General features: G+C 35.6%; 1 protein-coding gene and 2 long non-coding RNA genes across 4 annotated transcripts in view; all 3 read right to left on the bottom strand.

Moving 5' to 3' along the window:
* Positions 1 to 18044, bottom strand: part of foxo (forkhead box, sub-group O) — a 182714-nt gene that overhangs the window by 120481 nt on the left and 44189 nt on the right. The gene's annotated exons all lie outside the window — the stretch shown is intronic.
* LOC117223794 (uncharacterized) lies at positions 679 to 10009 on the bottom strand. Its single transcript, XR_004491013.2, has 2 exons — positions 8942 to 10009; positions 679 to 2758 (listed from the first exon to the last, which is right to left on the bottom strand). It is a non-coding gene; the product is annotated as an uncharacterized LOC117223794 (long non-coding RNA).
* Positions 15317 to 17796, bottom strand: LOC143259717 (uncharacterized). Its single transcript, XR_013033737.1, has 2 exons — positions 17658 to 17796; positions 15317 to 17277 (listed from the first exon to the last, which is right to left on the bottom strand). It is a non-coding gene; the product is annotated as an uncharacterized LOC143259717 (long non-coding RNA).

Raw genomic sequence — 18044 nt, 5'->3', positions numbered from 1 at the left:
CATTGATGAAAATCTTTATTGGATACCATCCTGTGGAATTAATCTAGACACCGAAACGTGAGTTTCCGATAAATCCGAGAGAACAGACGGCTCCGGTCACTCAGAAGTAACGAGATTATTAGCAATTAGTAATTAAATTTTCTCGTCGTAACATTCTGCGAAGAAAAACTCGCACGTGAACGTGACCACAAGGAAACGAAAGCACCGGGATTACAACACGCCGGGTGTCTCGTTGCTTGCAATTAGACACGAGGAAGTCATTAATGGCACATTAATGCATTGGCATTCACCCGTTGCGTAATGAAATGACAGAATGATCGTCGGTCTTCGAGGATCGCGACGATTTCGACGAGCATGCTGCTATGCTTACTTATATTTCGAACGATCATCAAATAGTAGTGCAAATAACCATGATAAAATTGATAACGATAATGAAACACAGCTCCGGGAATAAAACTCAATGTAACATGTCGTGCACTAGAAATATTATTACAATTGCCAAATTACATTTAACATGAAATTAATCATCTGTTTTAGACAGATAGATAGATTTCGAGTTATCATCACAGCAATAAAGCATATACTAAAACGTAAAGAACGTCAAATCAATTTCGAGTCCTAATTTTCTTGTTCAATTGTAATCATACTTCATAAAGGGAAATAAGTTTAGCTTAAGGGTCTCTTTAGAAAATGTCAACAATGCAAATTGTTTCGAAATTTATTTGGTTATTTTCTCGTCATACGTAACAATTTTTGGTTAGCAGTTTTGGTTAATTGTTCCCTGGTTTTATCTCGCCCAAAATGAAGAAGAAGTATACAAAAATCCGGAGCTTCAATTTATTGTACTGTATTGTGTATTCTTAAGCCTTTTTGTTCTTACGTGGATTTCAATTTATTTAGTATTTAAATATGCCACGCAAAATTTTCTGCGTGCGCTTAGGTAAAAAGAAATTGAACATAAATTAATGGGGTCTCGGATATTCAATACATCTGGATCAATTGTTAGCACGATTGGATACACTGTAAATCGATTGATATTTCAATAGTTCAATGTGTCAACAACGACCAGATGACCTCGGCGCGCCTGGCTTGTTATGATTCGAGTTTTTCATCCTTGCAATAATTCTGAGAAACAATATCTCCAGGTTACCGTGATTCTACCGTACCTTATCGTTCTTTTTACCGGTGGTAATTTCCCTTGAACATTCTAAAGTCCTCTCTTTTCATTTCATTTCATTTCAACCTACTTCTTCTTTGTTATAATGAACATCGGAAACATCAGCTGAGATTCATTTCAGGTATGCACGAACGCATCTACAATATAAAGTTGATTTCTACGTTACAATTATTTATTACAATTCGAATATCGACAACATGGGGACATTATACAATGTTCATGTCAAAGTGGCATTTCTTATCGTTCTTTTTACCGGTGGTAATTTCTCTTGAACATTCCTAAGTCCCCTCTTTTCATTTCATCTCATTTCATTTCAACCTATTTCTCCCTTGTTGTAATGAACATCGGAAATATCAACTGAGATTCATTTCAGGTATGCACGAACGCATCTACAATATAGGTTGATTTTTACGTTACAATTTTTTATTACAATTCGGATATCGACGACACGACGACACTGTACAATATTCATGTCAAAGTGACATTTCTTTTTAATCATTACATTTTTTATGTTGTAAGATAATTATCTAAAATACATAAATAAAGACACAAAGTCTATTATTCATCAATTCCAATGATTTCTGTTTCAATTCAATTTTGTATAGCAAAATCATAATTTTTGCTTTGTGTTCTAACGTGCTCATCGAATTATGAAGTCGGCCACTGACAAACGAAATGATTAATCCTTTAGTTTCCATATTTTAGATTTACATTTTGGAGCGCTGACAGACTCGTATGGCTCCGAAATAATGATATAGTAATTTTTTAAATAGACTTCTCCGACCATGTCATTCAACATTTTAGATTTAGAAAGCCGTTCTCTATTATAGAATCTCTTTTTGTATACGAAATTATTAAATTATATATTGCAATTATTGAATGCCGCATCGCTGTTATCGAGAAACATAAAAATTGTGCTATAGTGAAAAAGAACTGTTTGGTTCCATGAAACAAAAATTAACCACGGCACGCTGCGTCTGGTAGCAAGTATTGTGAATCTGCACGACTAAAGAGATATTTTGGAACATCATTTATTCGAAGTTATTGAAAGTATGCCAGTATCTGAAGAAGATGTTACTCCAACATGATTGAAATACGAGACGCGTTACTGAAAGCGTGTCAAATTAGTTGAAAATGCAAATAAATTTCTAGGCATTATCGTTGAAATAAGTCCAAAATTCTTGCAATTTATTGCTTAATATGATCCAGAATCAATATTTTAACAGACTATCGATTACAAGCAGAAGCCATCCCTATTGGTATCTTAAAAGTTTACTAAACCATTATACGTCTAAGATATAAAATTTTATTTACCTGTCATGTTCAACTGAAATCTGACTCGAGTGGACGCGTGTAAAAGAGTGTAAAACATAATTACAAATCGAACAGAAAAGCTGGAGCGCAATCTCGGATTAGATTTTAGACATTTTTCGCTTACGAAACATTCATTGCATTCAATTTTTAAATACTCCTCATTTTTCAAAAGCAATGACTACTGGTGAAATTTCGATGTACACCCTGTTGCTCTCTCGTCAAAAAGTTCTAAAATAAAGGATCCGGAACCGGTCATCTCTCCAACGACTGTAAATAGAAAACCGTTTATCTGTCAAAAAGTTTCGGACAGTGACAATGGTTGAACGTTTCTTCGGATACATCGAAGCGTTCCCATAATTCTTCGAAATCGCACTAAACTAATTCACCGAGATCAGAGGTAGGTATAGGAAGCTCCGTTCGCGCGAGCTAACGTAACGTTCGAAAACACAGTCGACCTTACCGCCTCCTCCCACGCCGCGGGAACGCATAAATGCCGCTCGATGGGCTCGCCGTATATTTTTGGAACGTGCTCGACCTCTCACAGACTCGGTTCCCTCGGTTTTCTGTACCCGCGGCGTCGAAATAGCACAGCGCAAGGTGGGCAGTGGCGAGAAAGGAACGGGAATCGGAATCAAGACACCGCGAGCACCTCCAACGACCTGCTTGCTATTGGCCTCTTTTATGGCCACGCTTTCGATCCTGCGACGCACGCGCCCATTTAACACCCATCGCGCTAATATTTCACGTTCCCACATCAACGATTTAACACTCGAACGACGAACCTTTCCGACAAAAATCTAACCGATTATATATTATTTGGAATTTTTTTCATCAATTGTTTTATCACATTTTTGTATTATATCTCTCTCCGAAAAACGTTAGTTTGTCTATAAACTTGAATGAAAGATGAGGAAATTTCACACGAAACCTAGCGCACTAGTCAAAATAACCGGTGCAACATTTTTCATTTTAAAATTGCTGACATTGTGAAGACTTTTTCATAGAAATTGATTCAATAAATTTCTCAATCTCAGCATACCTTGAATAATTTGATGAAAATGAATGTGTGTTACATTTTTAATCGGTTAGCTGTCGCAATCTCTTTGGAAAGTGCGTAAGTTACTGTAATTATACTGTATACAATATATTTCTGATTTTCTTCATGTTTCGTTTAATAGTAACACTTTTAGAAAATATATAATGTAATAAAGAATGTCAAAGTATTATATATAGGGTGGTCCGGAATTCGTAGTAGTAGTAGAAACAAATTTGGTAAAACATTTTTTATCCGAGACTCCGGTTTCGAGAAAATCGTCTTTAAAATTGTATATCGTTGTGTTTATTATCTACCGTAGGTGTCTCTGTCCAAGTTAGTGTTTACAAACATTGACAATGATGAAAACATACTCTTCGCAACAATTAATGTTCATAAAGAGTATCTCGAACGAAGGCAACTGCGGTAGAAGAATAGACGACACGAAATCCTTTACAAAGATGAACAAACTTTAAAGACGATCTTCTCGAAAACGAAACCCCGGATAAAAAAAATGTTATAACTTTGTTTTTCATTTTTTTCACGTAGAACCACCCACTGCTCGGTTGTACTACGAATTCCGGCCCACCCTGTATCTGATGTGTCCAGTTGTTTTGTGGTTTATTTGCACGCTTTTGTCACGAATGCATAAAATCCGCAGGATATTTATAATGAGCAAATGAAATTAATGAACGATACGTGTGTCAGTATTTATTTATTTCCATAAAAAGTACGAACAAACTGGTTAGCAAAAGACGAAGATTAGTTGTCTTCACCAACAAACAAGAGCCAGACGTAAATTTCCATGTTTAATAATTTTAACGATTTGAAAACCGTGCACAGTCAAGTGCAAAGCTAAACGAATAATCCTTCATTTATGTCAGAAGTGATTTTTTTTAATAGTATCATAAAACATTGCCTTCATTTTCATGTTTATACATCTATCTCCTCATGTAAACACCCTAGTACACATTTGATAATTCGACAGCAAACACTGCGCCAGGTCTCGGCACAAATGTACTGTGCGTCCTCCAGAAGAAGGCACATAGTATGTTTACATTCCCACTTCTGCGGCAGTTCGCTATCCCTCCTATGATCACAGGCAGTGATCGGCCATTGGCTCGAGACCCGCCGTTGATCTACGTCACCCTCTTCGGCCAATAGCCGATCACTGGCTGTGATCATAGGAGGGACAACGGACTGCTGTGCATTCTTCTGGCGGACGCACGGTAGTACTTACAAAACCGAGACAATGAATTTTGATTACAAATGTCTAAAAAAATTGATTTCTCCACAAAATATATGTATATGTAGCAGCTTACACTATATGAAATGTTGTTGTGATCTTTATTTTCTGTAAGAATTACAGTTCACGATGATAAATGGAAATATTTTTGCGATTATTGTTTCAGTTTTACTCCTTACTGTATAATACCTTGAAGTTCTTTTAGCCTTTCTATTCATTTCCTCATCAATTCATTTGAATCGCGCACGCATCAAAGCCGCACCTGTATCCAACAATCGTGAAATAGGAAACGTTCACGCGTGATAGCAGCCATCAATCAGCATCTAGAACACAGCCTTTGTAAGGTTTGCCGTTGATCTTAATGATCCACACGATACAGATTGCAAGGTATAGGAAACTATCACCGGAGTTGGCAAAATCGTGATTCTCATTCTTTTCTGCGATCAGAGGAAGGGTATCCGTTTCCGTTATCCGTAAGCGTGCACGGTGAATACCGAGGACAAAAAAAAGTCCTCGAGATTGCGCGCGGATGACGATGCATGTTTCGCGATTACGATAACCATGCACGCGACGATGAACAGTGTAAAACGGACGCGATGCTCGTGGATAATTAACACGGGCGCTATGAAACCGGTTGAAATGACTGATTTGCCGTTTAATACATGCAATAATCGTCAAGAAGTGGCTACAGCTTCGCCGATAGTATTGACTGACTCGCAATATTTCCATGGCTTAACGCTAATCTTCAGTAAGACAACACTAGATCACATTGTAAATACTATTTTCCTTTCTTCGCGTGTTCTACATCACTATTATTCAATAATAATGTGTTATTTTCACAGAGAAATTCATTCTAAAGTACAATACCGTGCAGACCGTTAAGTAACGTTTTGCCCAATTTATAATAATAACCAACAAATTACAATTGTTAATCATTAACCACACTACTTTTTGTCCAACTCTGGTTAAGAATATATATATATATATATATATATATATATATATATATATATATATGTGTCACATATGTCTGAATTAAATTATAGTTGCTCAGGGTGGGTGCTGCACAGTCTTTCAGAGAATGCTAGCTGTAAAATTGTATAAAATTGTGGGAAACACATTTACAGACCTGTGGGATACAAGTATGGCGATAAAGAGGATGTTTAAAGTAAGTTGTATAATTTAAAAAATCTGTCAGACGACAAAAAAATTAGCGCTTCACTGGTGCGTTGATTTGCATAAAAATAACTGGCACACTGGGGTTAAGGTGGACCTCAAATATAAAAGTGCAAAACACTTATAACCCCAATACACCCCAGCTAAGGGTTAAATGTACTACTCTCACTCATGGAAATATAACGAAGAATGCTATTACAGCTTTATGAAATATGAGATTGTGATGGTAGTGTCAGATATTAATATATTTTATGTATCCTCCTTTCGCTCGAATTACTCATTCGATTCGCCTTGGCAGAGACTGTCTGCGGGATTTTCATAGCGATTCAATCGAATACTTTCTCACGCACTGATTACACTTAACCCAACACCTTAAATATTCTATATGGTACGATCGAAATTGCCAATAAATCTCTTAAACAAATCGCGTTGACGTTCTGAGAGATTTAAATCGAGGGATTATAAGAGTCTGTCACCGATTTGACATCTCTAATTTTCTAATTACTGTTCAGTAGCAATAATACTAATAAACTTATACGATTAAAATAAGACGAGAACGAACGCTATGCAATTAACTTGTTCATCGGCCAAGACGGGTTATCATTATCTTCCAATAATTTTGAACTTCGGGTGGTTGTTATCTGTTATCGCTTGTATTTATGGAAATGATTGCAGGTTAACAGTTTCGAATATAAACATTGGATTAACGTTATAGCGGTTACTTAGTTTCTCTCGACAATTTGCTAGCTTAATGTTCACATGATCGCGGTGACATAAAAGATGAGATTTTAGACATTGTACTTTGTCAACTGTCCACGCTTCATACAATAAAAGAAATGTGAAATCTATTTTTATGCGCATAAATTGAGTGGGATGATTTTTGAATTTGATACGAGATTACGTAAAAATTCAAAATTTTGAACAATGATTGGATAACTGAATTTTGATTAACTAACTGAAAACTTTCGAGAAATAAATCGTGTGCGGAAGTCTTCAACAAAGTCATGGTCTGGTTGCAAACAATTTAGTATTCCTTCTGTCTTATAAATCTCTAATAATTGCAAATAGGTTTGTAGTACGAACACATAAGACGTTTTAATTAACATGTACAGTAATGTCTCCCTAATTGACGATCACGTTGTCCACAAAGATGGACAATTTTGGAAGAGGAGATACGATTATTCGAACCTTGCGGCTCGTTTTTATATGTATTGACAATCGGTAATTATAAAAAAACGAACCGCAAGGCTCGAATAATCGCGTCTCCTCTTCCCAAATTGTCTATTTTAGTGCACAATTTCGGTGACGATTAGGGAGACATTACTGTATGTACAAATAAGTAAGTGGAATAATTACAATAAAATTATCTCACAATGCTGTCAGTACTACGACAAGTTTGAAGTTCGGTGAAGAGTATCAATCGCCATGATTTCGGAGTGAACGGTCTGATCATGGCTGACTGTTTCTACTGCTTGCAAGAACGAACTTGCAATTTGATGATTTTTCAATATCAATTCATTCTAAACTTCGTACAACAAAATATTACCATAAATTTTCTACTAATCGATATTACCTTCATCATTGAATGAAACTTTTATTGCACATAAATTAGCAGCATTTAAGTCTGCAGCATCGATTCGGACGAAGTCCGTGTAAAAAATAATCTGTCGCCTTAGAATTACACAAATTCGCGTATTCGTATTAATTAATTTCGGATAATAGAATTTCCAGGCACCCCTCTATATAGAAACCGTTAAACAGAGCCGATGCAATTAAATACGCCGGTGTATTGACGTGAACGTCAAAATACGGGGGATGTGACCGAAACACTACGACTTTGTTTATCGAAAGGAATTACGTGAACGTCCATTCATTGATCGGTAATATTATTGCGCGCGTACAAGCACACTTGAGTCTCACGTTACGAAATAAATTACGCTCGGCCCGCCGTATATGGAGTATGGTTATGCTCGAACTCGGTTACATCGAAATTCCTATATATTTAAAAGAAAAAAAGGAGGAAAAAAATACATGAACAAAAGCAAACAACTCGAACGATTGCCTCGCATTTTTGTTTACAATTTTACGGGGACCGCGCTCGCGTTTCAAAGGCAAGCGATTATTTTTCAAGTCGTGCGATTTCGAATTTCAATCCGGGGAAGCTTCTAACTAGCACTCGAAATTGTGTCCTCACGTTTCAAGGCCAAAGCTTAACGACTAGAATGCACATTTTTTTCTCGTATTTAGCGAAACGCGATTGTTTCGCGCGATGGCAAACATTTTTTATATTTTTTAAAAATAAGTCTTCGAATGATTGATGCTTGTTTCATTTTACTGATACTTATCAATAAATTGATGATAGTAATAAACAATGAAGTAATTCTAAAGATACGAATTCAAATTAGAATCACAGAAGCGTAAATATAGATAGAGAAGAACTTAAATGTAAATTATGTGTGTACGTGTGTGAATTCATGACTATAAGAATATAAATAGTTATTATTTAAGCAACACTGGAACTGAAGAACACGTTAATAATAGTAATCACTGATTTATGTTAAATGTTATCGTCGCTGTTCGGTATTGGTAAAGAGAATTGATAAAGAGAATCTGAACTACGGATAAATATTAACATGCTATTTAATAATACATACAATAATTTCCTTTCGATTTCCTTTTGCAAACTTCTCAGTTAAATAAATTAATAAATCGAGTGAAAGCATTACGAGATGATTCTAAATTCGACCGCTACAAAAATAGCATGACGTTGTGTCATTATAAAATTACATATTATGTTTCAGAATTTGACCGTAAATTCTACCAATTTATAACAAAACTGAGTAGATAAAACAATAAAAATATCTAAAGTATTGTAAACTATTGTAACATGAAAGACATAACGTTATATATAAATATTTCGTTTGCATTAAAACGTGTAATATGCCAGCCTTGAAGATTACATAAACCGTTCTCAAAGATCCATACGACTACATACTTCTCTCGGTCCATGTCGTTCTCCCATAATCAGTTTCTTGCACTCGCGCCCTTCTGGTACGTATGGCCTCAATTAAAGATGAATGAAAATGATTTGAACTGATTGATCCCATAATACCCGTACAAAATATTATGATCGAATCAAGCCGAGGAATTTTCAATGAACTAGGTATGCAGGAACCGACGCGGAGTATAAAACTACAAACAACTTTGTCCTCACCGGCGAACGAGTTCGAGCAACTTTCCGCGAGTAATTAGTGTTGGCGCATGCTCCACAATTCTACATACATATAGTTCTAATTGACAATGTCTTGCTGACAAATGCGACACGAGCCTCGCGTTACTCCGCGTTGTTTCGTGACCAATTTTCTGAATTCTGGAGCCACGAGTTATAAGCATTGCGCAAGCCGATCAAGCGATAATTCGCAATTACGCATGCACGATTTGCGCTCCGCGCAGGGGAATCACTATACCGCTCACGGATCATAGGTTATCCGTGTAACTCTCCGGCGTTGATGCGCAATACGAATACGGCCCGTATTTATCAGCCACCATTAAAAGGCCAGGAGCACTCGGAGCGTTCTCAGCGCTCTGTTGTCTCTTTCTGCGCGAACCCGATCGAATAAATATTTTTCCCGCGCGTTCGCGTCGCAATCGCGATAATGAATTTCATCGAGACGTCCGACCGCACGTGACCGTCGCGAACGTGCTCCGTGGTTCGTCGCCGGTCCGCAAAGTTTTCCCTTTTTTTACCGAAGACCGTTTTCGGTTTGACTCATTGAATTGTTTAGCGATTTTGATTGTTCGATAGATGCGGCAAACGGAAGGCGGATTGCCGACAACGATCTGGAAAGCTAACAATCTGATTTTGTAACTCGTGCAGTTGCGACGTACGGCGGTACCTTTTCTTAAAAAGTTGACCACAATTCGTAACCTCGTACGATTTTTACGAAAATTGGTAGGCTTACGAATTTCAGGTTGCCGAATTTGAATGAATGAAACGCTTTTAACTTATATTCTGTGAATATCAATAATTTTCTGACATTTGATTATGATTGTTACACTAGAAACAAAGCTTCCAGGACATTAGTTTCTACTTATGTAATCCCGATATTGGGCTAAGAATAATTTATAATTTAATTAAACAATGTTCAGTAAGAGAGAATTTGAAAACTAATAATAAGTGATATCGAACATATGTACATGTAACGATTCTGTATTTGTCAAATAATCCATCTGGTTTAAAGTATTAATAAATAAATAAATTAATGAATTAATTAAATAATTCTGAATACCAACATCTTTAACATTGACTATGAAGAGCGTCGATGGACACTACTTGGCAATTCAAAATTTCAATGTCTTAAATATAGCCGAAAACGTGCAAATTTTTCAATTAATGTCATTGTTGAGATTTTATTTTAGGTTATGAATAGACTGCGAATAATAATTGTCTGCACTAATTACAAAATACAGGAGATACGCAGACGTTGTTTCATGTTTTAATAATTTGGAAATAATGCAACTGTACTTTGATATTCTTTTAACGCGTTAAGGGCAATGTCGGACCGCGTCAATCACTGGTGACTGACAATATAAAATTTAAGTAATTATATGTTTGTATATAAATTAATTTTAAATAATTTTGCGATCATAAAAGAATGTACCTAAATATTACTTGTACAAGACATTTTAATAAATATTATTAAAACCTGCGGTATATATGTATATTCGCATGTTTCACAGAATGTTATAACGCAGGCTAAATGGAAACAGATTTTGCTCTAAACATGATAATGTTTTCACTGTTTTGTATTAGATCTGTTCATTTTTTTTCATAAATGCATAAAATCCGCAGGTTTAGTCATGAATTTCGTTAGAGCAGATCAGACATTCAGGATGGATGCACAAGGCTTAATTGAAAAATATTTTCTGAAGCTGATGTGCAATGTTCATCTTTATTTGACGGTGAAAATTGTTAACCTCGAAAGTGTTTTAAAAATGCTTGCTAAATCAAAGTAATTTCATCCATAAGGTTGGAATTTGAAAATCGACGGACCTAGTCAAAGATTAGGCTCACTCATGTGTTTGTAAATAACTGACATTTTTTAGTCTTCATACTGAATACTTTTCATTCTTCTGACGTAAATGTAGATCAATGGCAAATTATTCAAACAGATGTAAAACGATTAATTCTACGCCGTTACTATCATGAAAGAAAGCGTCGAAATAGTAAGGATTTGGAATAGTTATCGTTTTCGGAATATTTCACGCTTTATCACAGGATCTAATTGCTTCTAATACGCGCGGTTAATTACTACTACATACATATAGTAATGTACGCAGCCTTCGCCGTTAATTGCAGTCAACATAAACATAGCGTCCGTGTTCAATTTTAAATAGATCGTTGTCTCTTAAAACATTATAGGTGTGAGAAAGATGTTTCGATAACATTTAATAAATACGAGAGGCCGAAATTATGGCAGAGTACAATTTTTTTGCGGTATTATTGTTTTAGGAAATACGACGGCTGTGTCTCGTTTTTTAAACGGTGCTATATACTTTTTGTTGTTGCGTTTGCGATTGTGTTTCACTGAAAATTCAACAATCTATAGTTATGACAGATTAATGGATTGATAGTTCAGATAGAGATTTTTGAAATAAAATAATAAATTTAAAATAATCTGAAAGACAAGGAAAAAATGTCATAACACGATAGATTGTCCTCGCCAGTGAAGCAATAGTGAACGTTGCGATTCACTGAAGACAGTGCAAGGGTTCTGCAGTCTGCAAATTAACTTCTGTATTATTCCGTACAGGACCGGCGAATGTCATTTGAATAATCGGCGTTCACACCTTGTTTCCCTTTATCCGAGCAAAAATTTGTTTTTTTTTTCTTTTTCCGCAAGCATTATCTTTACATAACAGTTTCGAAGGCGGCTATCATGACGAGCGATCGGACCCCGCCTATCTACATCTGCATCGGAGCGCCGTTAAAAAGTACAGAACGATTACGCAAGCTGGCGACCACACGGTGCGGCGCTTATATGAGCGTGGCTAAGTTTAGAGCGCCACGATATGCCCGCGCGCACAGGCCGCCACTTTCTACCCGCGCTACCGACACTTGTTGGATAACGAGACCACGAGAGCCGTGGCAACACGAGAAAGACCGAACTAAGACGGAAACGGCCGATCCAAGTGGCGCGAATCGGTTCGAAACGCGAAAAGCCGCGGCGAACCACGCTCGCACAAAGATCAATAGTTTTGCCGCGTTTCGCAATCCAGCGTTAGAAAAGTGTTTACAAACATTACTTGTTGCGAAGTATGTAGTAAACGGAATATTTCCATCATGGTCAATGTTTATAAACACTATCTTAGACGGAGGCAAGTGCAGTAGAAGAGTAGACGACAACTAAATCCTTTACAAAGATGAACAAAGTTTGAAAACGATTTTCTCGAAAACGGAGTGCCAGACAAAAAAATGTTATACCAAATTTTTTTTCTTATTTTCTCAAGTAGAATATATACATATATATACATATATACATATATATATGTATATATTCTACTTGAGAAAATAAGAAAAAAAAATTTGGTATAACATTTTTTTGTCTGGTACTCCGTTTTCGAGAAAATCGTTTTTAAAGTTTGTTCATCTTTGTAAAGGATTTAGTTGTCGTCTGTTCTTCTACTGCACTTGCCTCCGCCTAAGATAGTGTTTATAAACATTAATATCAAATATCAAAATCATAAGCATCAAAAATATACTATATATATATAGTATATTTTTGATTTGATAACATTATATATAGCTGATGCCTAGACGAATACAATGAGCTATTATGACCTGTATTATGATCATAAGTCTTATAAGAACGCTGAAATCATTTTGGACACGATAAACGGATTTCCAACCTACTGAGCATCGTCGGAAGTGAATTTCGATAACAGTAAAATGACGGATTAATGAATTAATAACGATTAATATATTGACAATCCCATATATGTGTGAGAAAATTATTTATCCAAATTTAGAAGCGTAATTAGTAGTAGATGTGTAATTGAAATCCGCAAATTGCATTTAGTGTAACACCTGTTATTTCATTAAATCAGCTGCTTTGATTTCATCGAGTTCTTCGAATTTGCTGGATGAGGGATTAACGTGATAACCCCATTTTTGAGAAGATTTCTTATAATTTCTTGTGCAAAGTATTTAGTGAATTTAGAAATGCAATTGAATTAACATTATCCACGAAAGAAATAATGCAGACAAGAGCCGCCCGAATTGCAAGAATATAACAATGTTACATAAAAGTATGATGACACAATATGTCGAAAATGTCTTACTCTGGCTCGATCAAACTGGCACCAACTGCGCTTTTGTAAATTATAGTTACGTGAATTTGTAAATACATGCAAAAATTATGTAGCGTCGGATTAACATATGAAAGTTAAATTGTCATATCAGTTACGTATTAATTTTCTACTTACTTCTTGACACAACACGTACAAGTATTAAGTTACTCCTTTTTTTATAGTAACCCAATTTATTCTTAAATATTATAGGAAATGTAAGGTTAATTGTGTCAAATGGTACGATATCATAGTGCTCTTTTTTAGGCTCTAAAGCGTAACTTTCGTATTTAATATTTTTTCCTAAAAATGTATTGTTTTCGAGATATTTAGATTTAATGTGTTCAGATGAGGATACGGTATAAGAAAAAGCGCGCGAAAACTGATGCCTTTGAAACGGGAACAGCAGTATAAGAATGTCAGTTAAACGGGATGTATATTTTATGTAACTCACTACGTTCTTACAAGTAAAAGGAACGGTAACAAAAACAAAAGCGGAAAATTAATACAAATTAAATATTAATACATTCATTACTAAGACTGTAAGTGACATGCGACAACTTTACCGAGGAATTTCATATTCTCTTCAAAGGCGTATTACCTTCGGAAACTATTTAATTTGTTAAATCGTCGTCGATATATGAGACGATGTTTACTACATTTTAATCCACTGCGCAAGGACTCGATCATTGCGTGTCCATAAATAATGAACTTTTTGGAATGCAAATTAAAGTAATAAACGGACAGCGAATTTTATGCATTTATGAGAAAAATGATTAGATGAAATGTGGAACAACGAAAACACAATCGAAGAATTTAGAAACACTGTTTTATTATTTTCAATTTACTATATTTGTCAACAGAGCGAGTACGTCTCTATTCGACTGCGATTTATTGCAATCGAGGTAGACAAATTTTATTTTGCATAAAGATCTGCTGTATAGTAATAAATCATTCGACTCCAAGCCGAATATTCAAAGACTACGAAGAAGATATTATTCGTTTGTTCGTACGCAACAACGCGCAACATTTTAAAATAATTTGTCCGAATTATTAATAATTTTCAAATGTGAATATTCAAATAAAATCTATTCCGAAATTGTGACGGTCGTTTCAATAAATATTAATATCAACTAATAAAATTATTCTTTATGGAATGAAATCAGTGAAGAATTTCGATCGCGTTCACGTATTACTCGGATAACGTTCCTTAATGTATGCAAACGACGTTGATCTCGCGGTGAACCTTGAATTCCACAGTTCGAACCCCGAGCGACCCAAAAACGTTAAACCGTGGCGGAGTGAAGACGGATGTGAAACAAATTTCAATACGAACGAACATACCCGCAGCCACTTTCTTCGGTATTTTCGAGCGCGTTTTTGTTACGAAATCCTGACACAGCGGCACCGTTTCGTCATGTTTCGTATTCTAAGTCGTGCGTCTTGGTTCTCCAGTAAAATAAAACTGGTTACCGTGCAAGTACGCACCAAACACTAATTAGTGCCGTGCAGGCTTTTACGCAAATCACCATCTAACGTTTGCTGGAATCAACGAAAAATTTGTTTTCCTTTTTCCGTAGATTTAGTTTCGTTGCATTTCTAATACGAAGTGAACACATCACATTAACAAATACTTTATGACATGAAATTTTATATAATCAGTTACACAATTGCATAACTAATTCATAAAGTTGATGTAGAAAATGCATAAATTCAAAGAACACTCTCTTCTTATTAAGCTGTCACTGTAACGACTGTGTTACGTTGAACAACGGCGTTTACTGTACCTTGCCCTTGGAAGTAATATTTAATGCAGTATTCCGTTGGCCTTGGTTTTATACTAACAAACATGCTGATGCAGTGCTGGTCACAGGCGATAATGCCGTGATGTTCGTCGCTAACGCAGTGGTCACCGGTGATCGGCAACGTTGAAATTAATTGGAGCATCTCAATCTAACCGAAATGTGACAAATCTGATAGAAACTTGTGTCCATAAATACATGAAGAATAACGATACAGTTGATTTTTATAATTATATGTAATATTTCGCTATTCTGTATTTTATACAAATATATGTTGGGCAGTTTGTCTAACGCCATAGATTCTCATGGCGTTTACAGTAGTACTTTGTTTACTCTTTACTAAAAGTTTGTTTTCTTTCGAGTGCGAAGAAATTAATTAATTAATATGTCTATACAATTCTATCTCTTCTTACAAAAATTAGTATTATATTTGAGCTCTATATTTATTTTATTATGCCATTCGATTTTTACTTTCTACTCGCAATGTACTTTAAATCGTTGCGTACAATAAAGACGACATTATCGTTGTTGCTATTCCGTTTTCGATTTCTTTTCATTGTAGAATCTGAAATTAAGCTACCATAGATAGATATTTGCTAATTAGAAAATCGCGGATTCCAGCACAGATTTTCTGCGACACTGCAGTAAAGTTAATTGAATATTGTGCGAGAACTGATACCAAGAAAGGTCTTTCACCTCTTCGATACCTTATTTTATAATAATTGTATTGCATATTATTACATATTTAGAAACGTCAACGGATGACGGCCCGTGATTCAGAGAATAGAGGAGCTACTATGGCACAATCACAGCAATTTTCGAACTAACAAAATATTCCAATTTCCCGCATACAGCGACGACTAATCCGTGATTAATTCAGATAATCAAGGTTTTATTACGCCCAATTTCGTTAGAAATGAGTACTGATCTCATCAGAGAACTTGTGGACTATTTCAATACGTCTAACAATGTTAAAATATCGGCTCGCCGTTCGGGCGATTCAGGTTGAAGTCGGTTCTCACCGGTATTGAACTGTTCGAGTTACCTTCCATTGTGAATTCTCTATAAGACCCACGCAAACGCAATTGTCCTAGTATTATAGATACGAACAACTTCTGTTCCACGCCAGCGCGAAATGCATCTTTGGAAAGTGAGATAATCGAAAGTGTTTTCGATTATGTTCAGTTCATCTAAACCGGTCTCTACGTCAAACGTCGCCATTACGCACTTATCGTCTTGAGTAAGATAAAAGCAGCGTAATTTTTATTTTCGTTCTTAATTAGTGCCATCAATGTTTAAGTGTGCAATCGTGGAGCATTCAATAAATAATAAATACGTAAAAAAGCTATTTACCATTCGTTGCAAAGCGCTTGCACTTGAACGAGCAGCTTCTTGCTTGTAAACGGATAATAATAAATCAATTATTTTCCAATATTAAAAACTAGAATTGCGCAGTTGTTTTGAGTACGAATCAACCTTTCAGCAAAAAGAAAAGGTTCATAAAATACAAGAAAACGAGTCATATGTTTTATGAGTCTTATGCTAAATCTATATCATTGTTTAATTGTTACTTGAATATTTATGAACTTTATTGCTAGTTTTCTGCAAATGGTTCCAGACTTCCGATGGATAAACTATCATCTTTAAATGAAACGCAGCTACTGTCGGACCATAAATCTTTATGTAGGATAGTTTGTCATTTTTATTATCTCACAAAAGTCAGAGTAACGAAGAAACTTATTTCTAAAACCAAAATATTTATTGCAACAAAAATGGGCCAGAAATGTCATTCATTCTTATTAACGTAATCTTGTTCATGATCTCTTAATTACTTCGGATAGCTACATAAAGATATGTAAAAAGACAGCAAACATTGAAACAAATAATGCTTGTGAATTTTTAGCCAAAATTGTAAATTCTCAATCACTTCTTCAAGGTGTTAGAGAAACCGCAACTGTAAATTAATCCTTTAATCGGTTTTAGTTCGAAAACCGAACCAAAGAACAGTGTTACGTACATAGAACAACAACTTTGCAGTGACCGTGTCAACTTGGAAAAATAAAAGGCTAATTTTGATTTTACCACTTACTGTAACATTCTTTTATTAATTAGTTCACCTCGGCAACGCGTCAAAATGAAATTTTACATAATTCGAATACATGCCTTGTGCACTGATTTCAATCTAAAAAAAAAAAACAACAGCACTGTAAATAATAATTTTATTATATTTTAGTAATTTTGAGATGGGTTTCTTTGAAATCGTATAGCCGTATTAATAATTAACCCTAAGACTCTTAGGGTATTAGAAGGTTCGGGAGGTTTGAGCTGTAAATATTATTTTATCTGTTCGAGGTATATTTATTTATGCAATGCTGTTAAATAATACATTTAACTAGCTACCGAAATAAAACATAGACATTTATAAAAGAACGTTGTTGGAATAAAAATGCACGTTTAAAATTGTCTGGACATTTTTTGACTCTTCCTTAGACGTGCTAGACTTAATAAAAATGAAAAAAAAAATTATACCACATCGCGAACTAACTAAGCGAACTAACTAACCTGTGTAGTTTTCTCTCTTTTCATTTTATGGACACTTATAAATCGAGATTTTTTACCGCTTTCAGATGTCTCTTGCCCCAATAGCGTGGCGGAGGACCACGAAATACCTACGCGTTCGATCGACTATAGTGTTCGTGTTCAGGCGATCTATAGCCGCCTGCGGTTGACTTTGACCCCAAGCTGGCGAGTGCGATTGGTGACGAGAGTAGCGTATAATTATGTACGCGACTTGCACGCATACGCGCCGCGCGCGCGCGCACACAAACAACACACCGGCGCAGAAAATCCTCTGCGACGCGATGCAATGTTGCGTGCGCCGTAAACACGCGTGTGTTTGCGTGCGCTCTAAACACAAACACACTCGCATTAGAAACGACGTACATACGA

Source organism: Megalopta genalis, chromosome 6 (genome assembly GCF_051020955.1).
Source record: "Megalopta genalis isolate 19385.01 chromosome 6, iyMegGena1_principal, whole genome shotgun sequence".
In the NCBI taxonomy this organism is placed as follows: domain Eukaryota; kingdom Metazoa; phylum Arthropoda; class Insecta; order Hymenoptera; family Halictidae; genus Megalopta; species Megalopta genalis.
The sequence above is the reverse complement of the archived record's forward strand: the minus strand, read 5'-3'. Positions and strand labels throughout refer to the sequence as shown.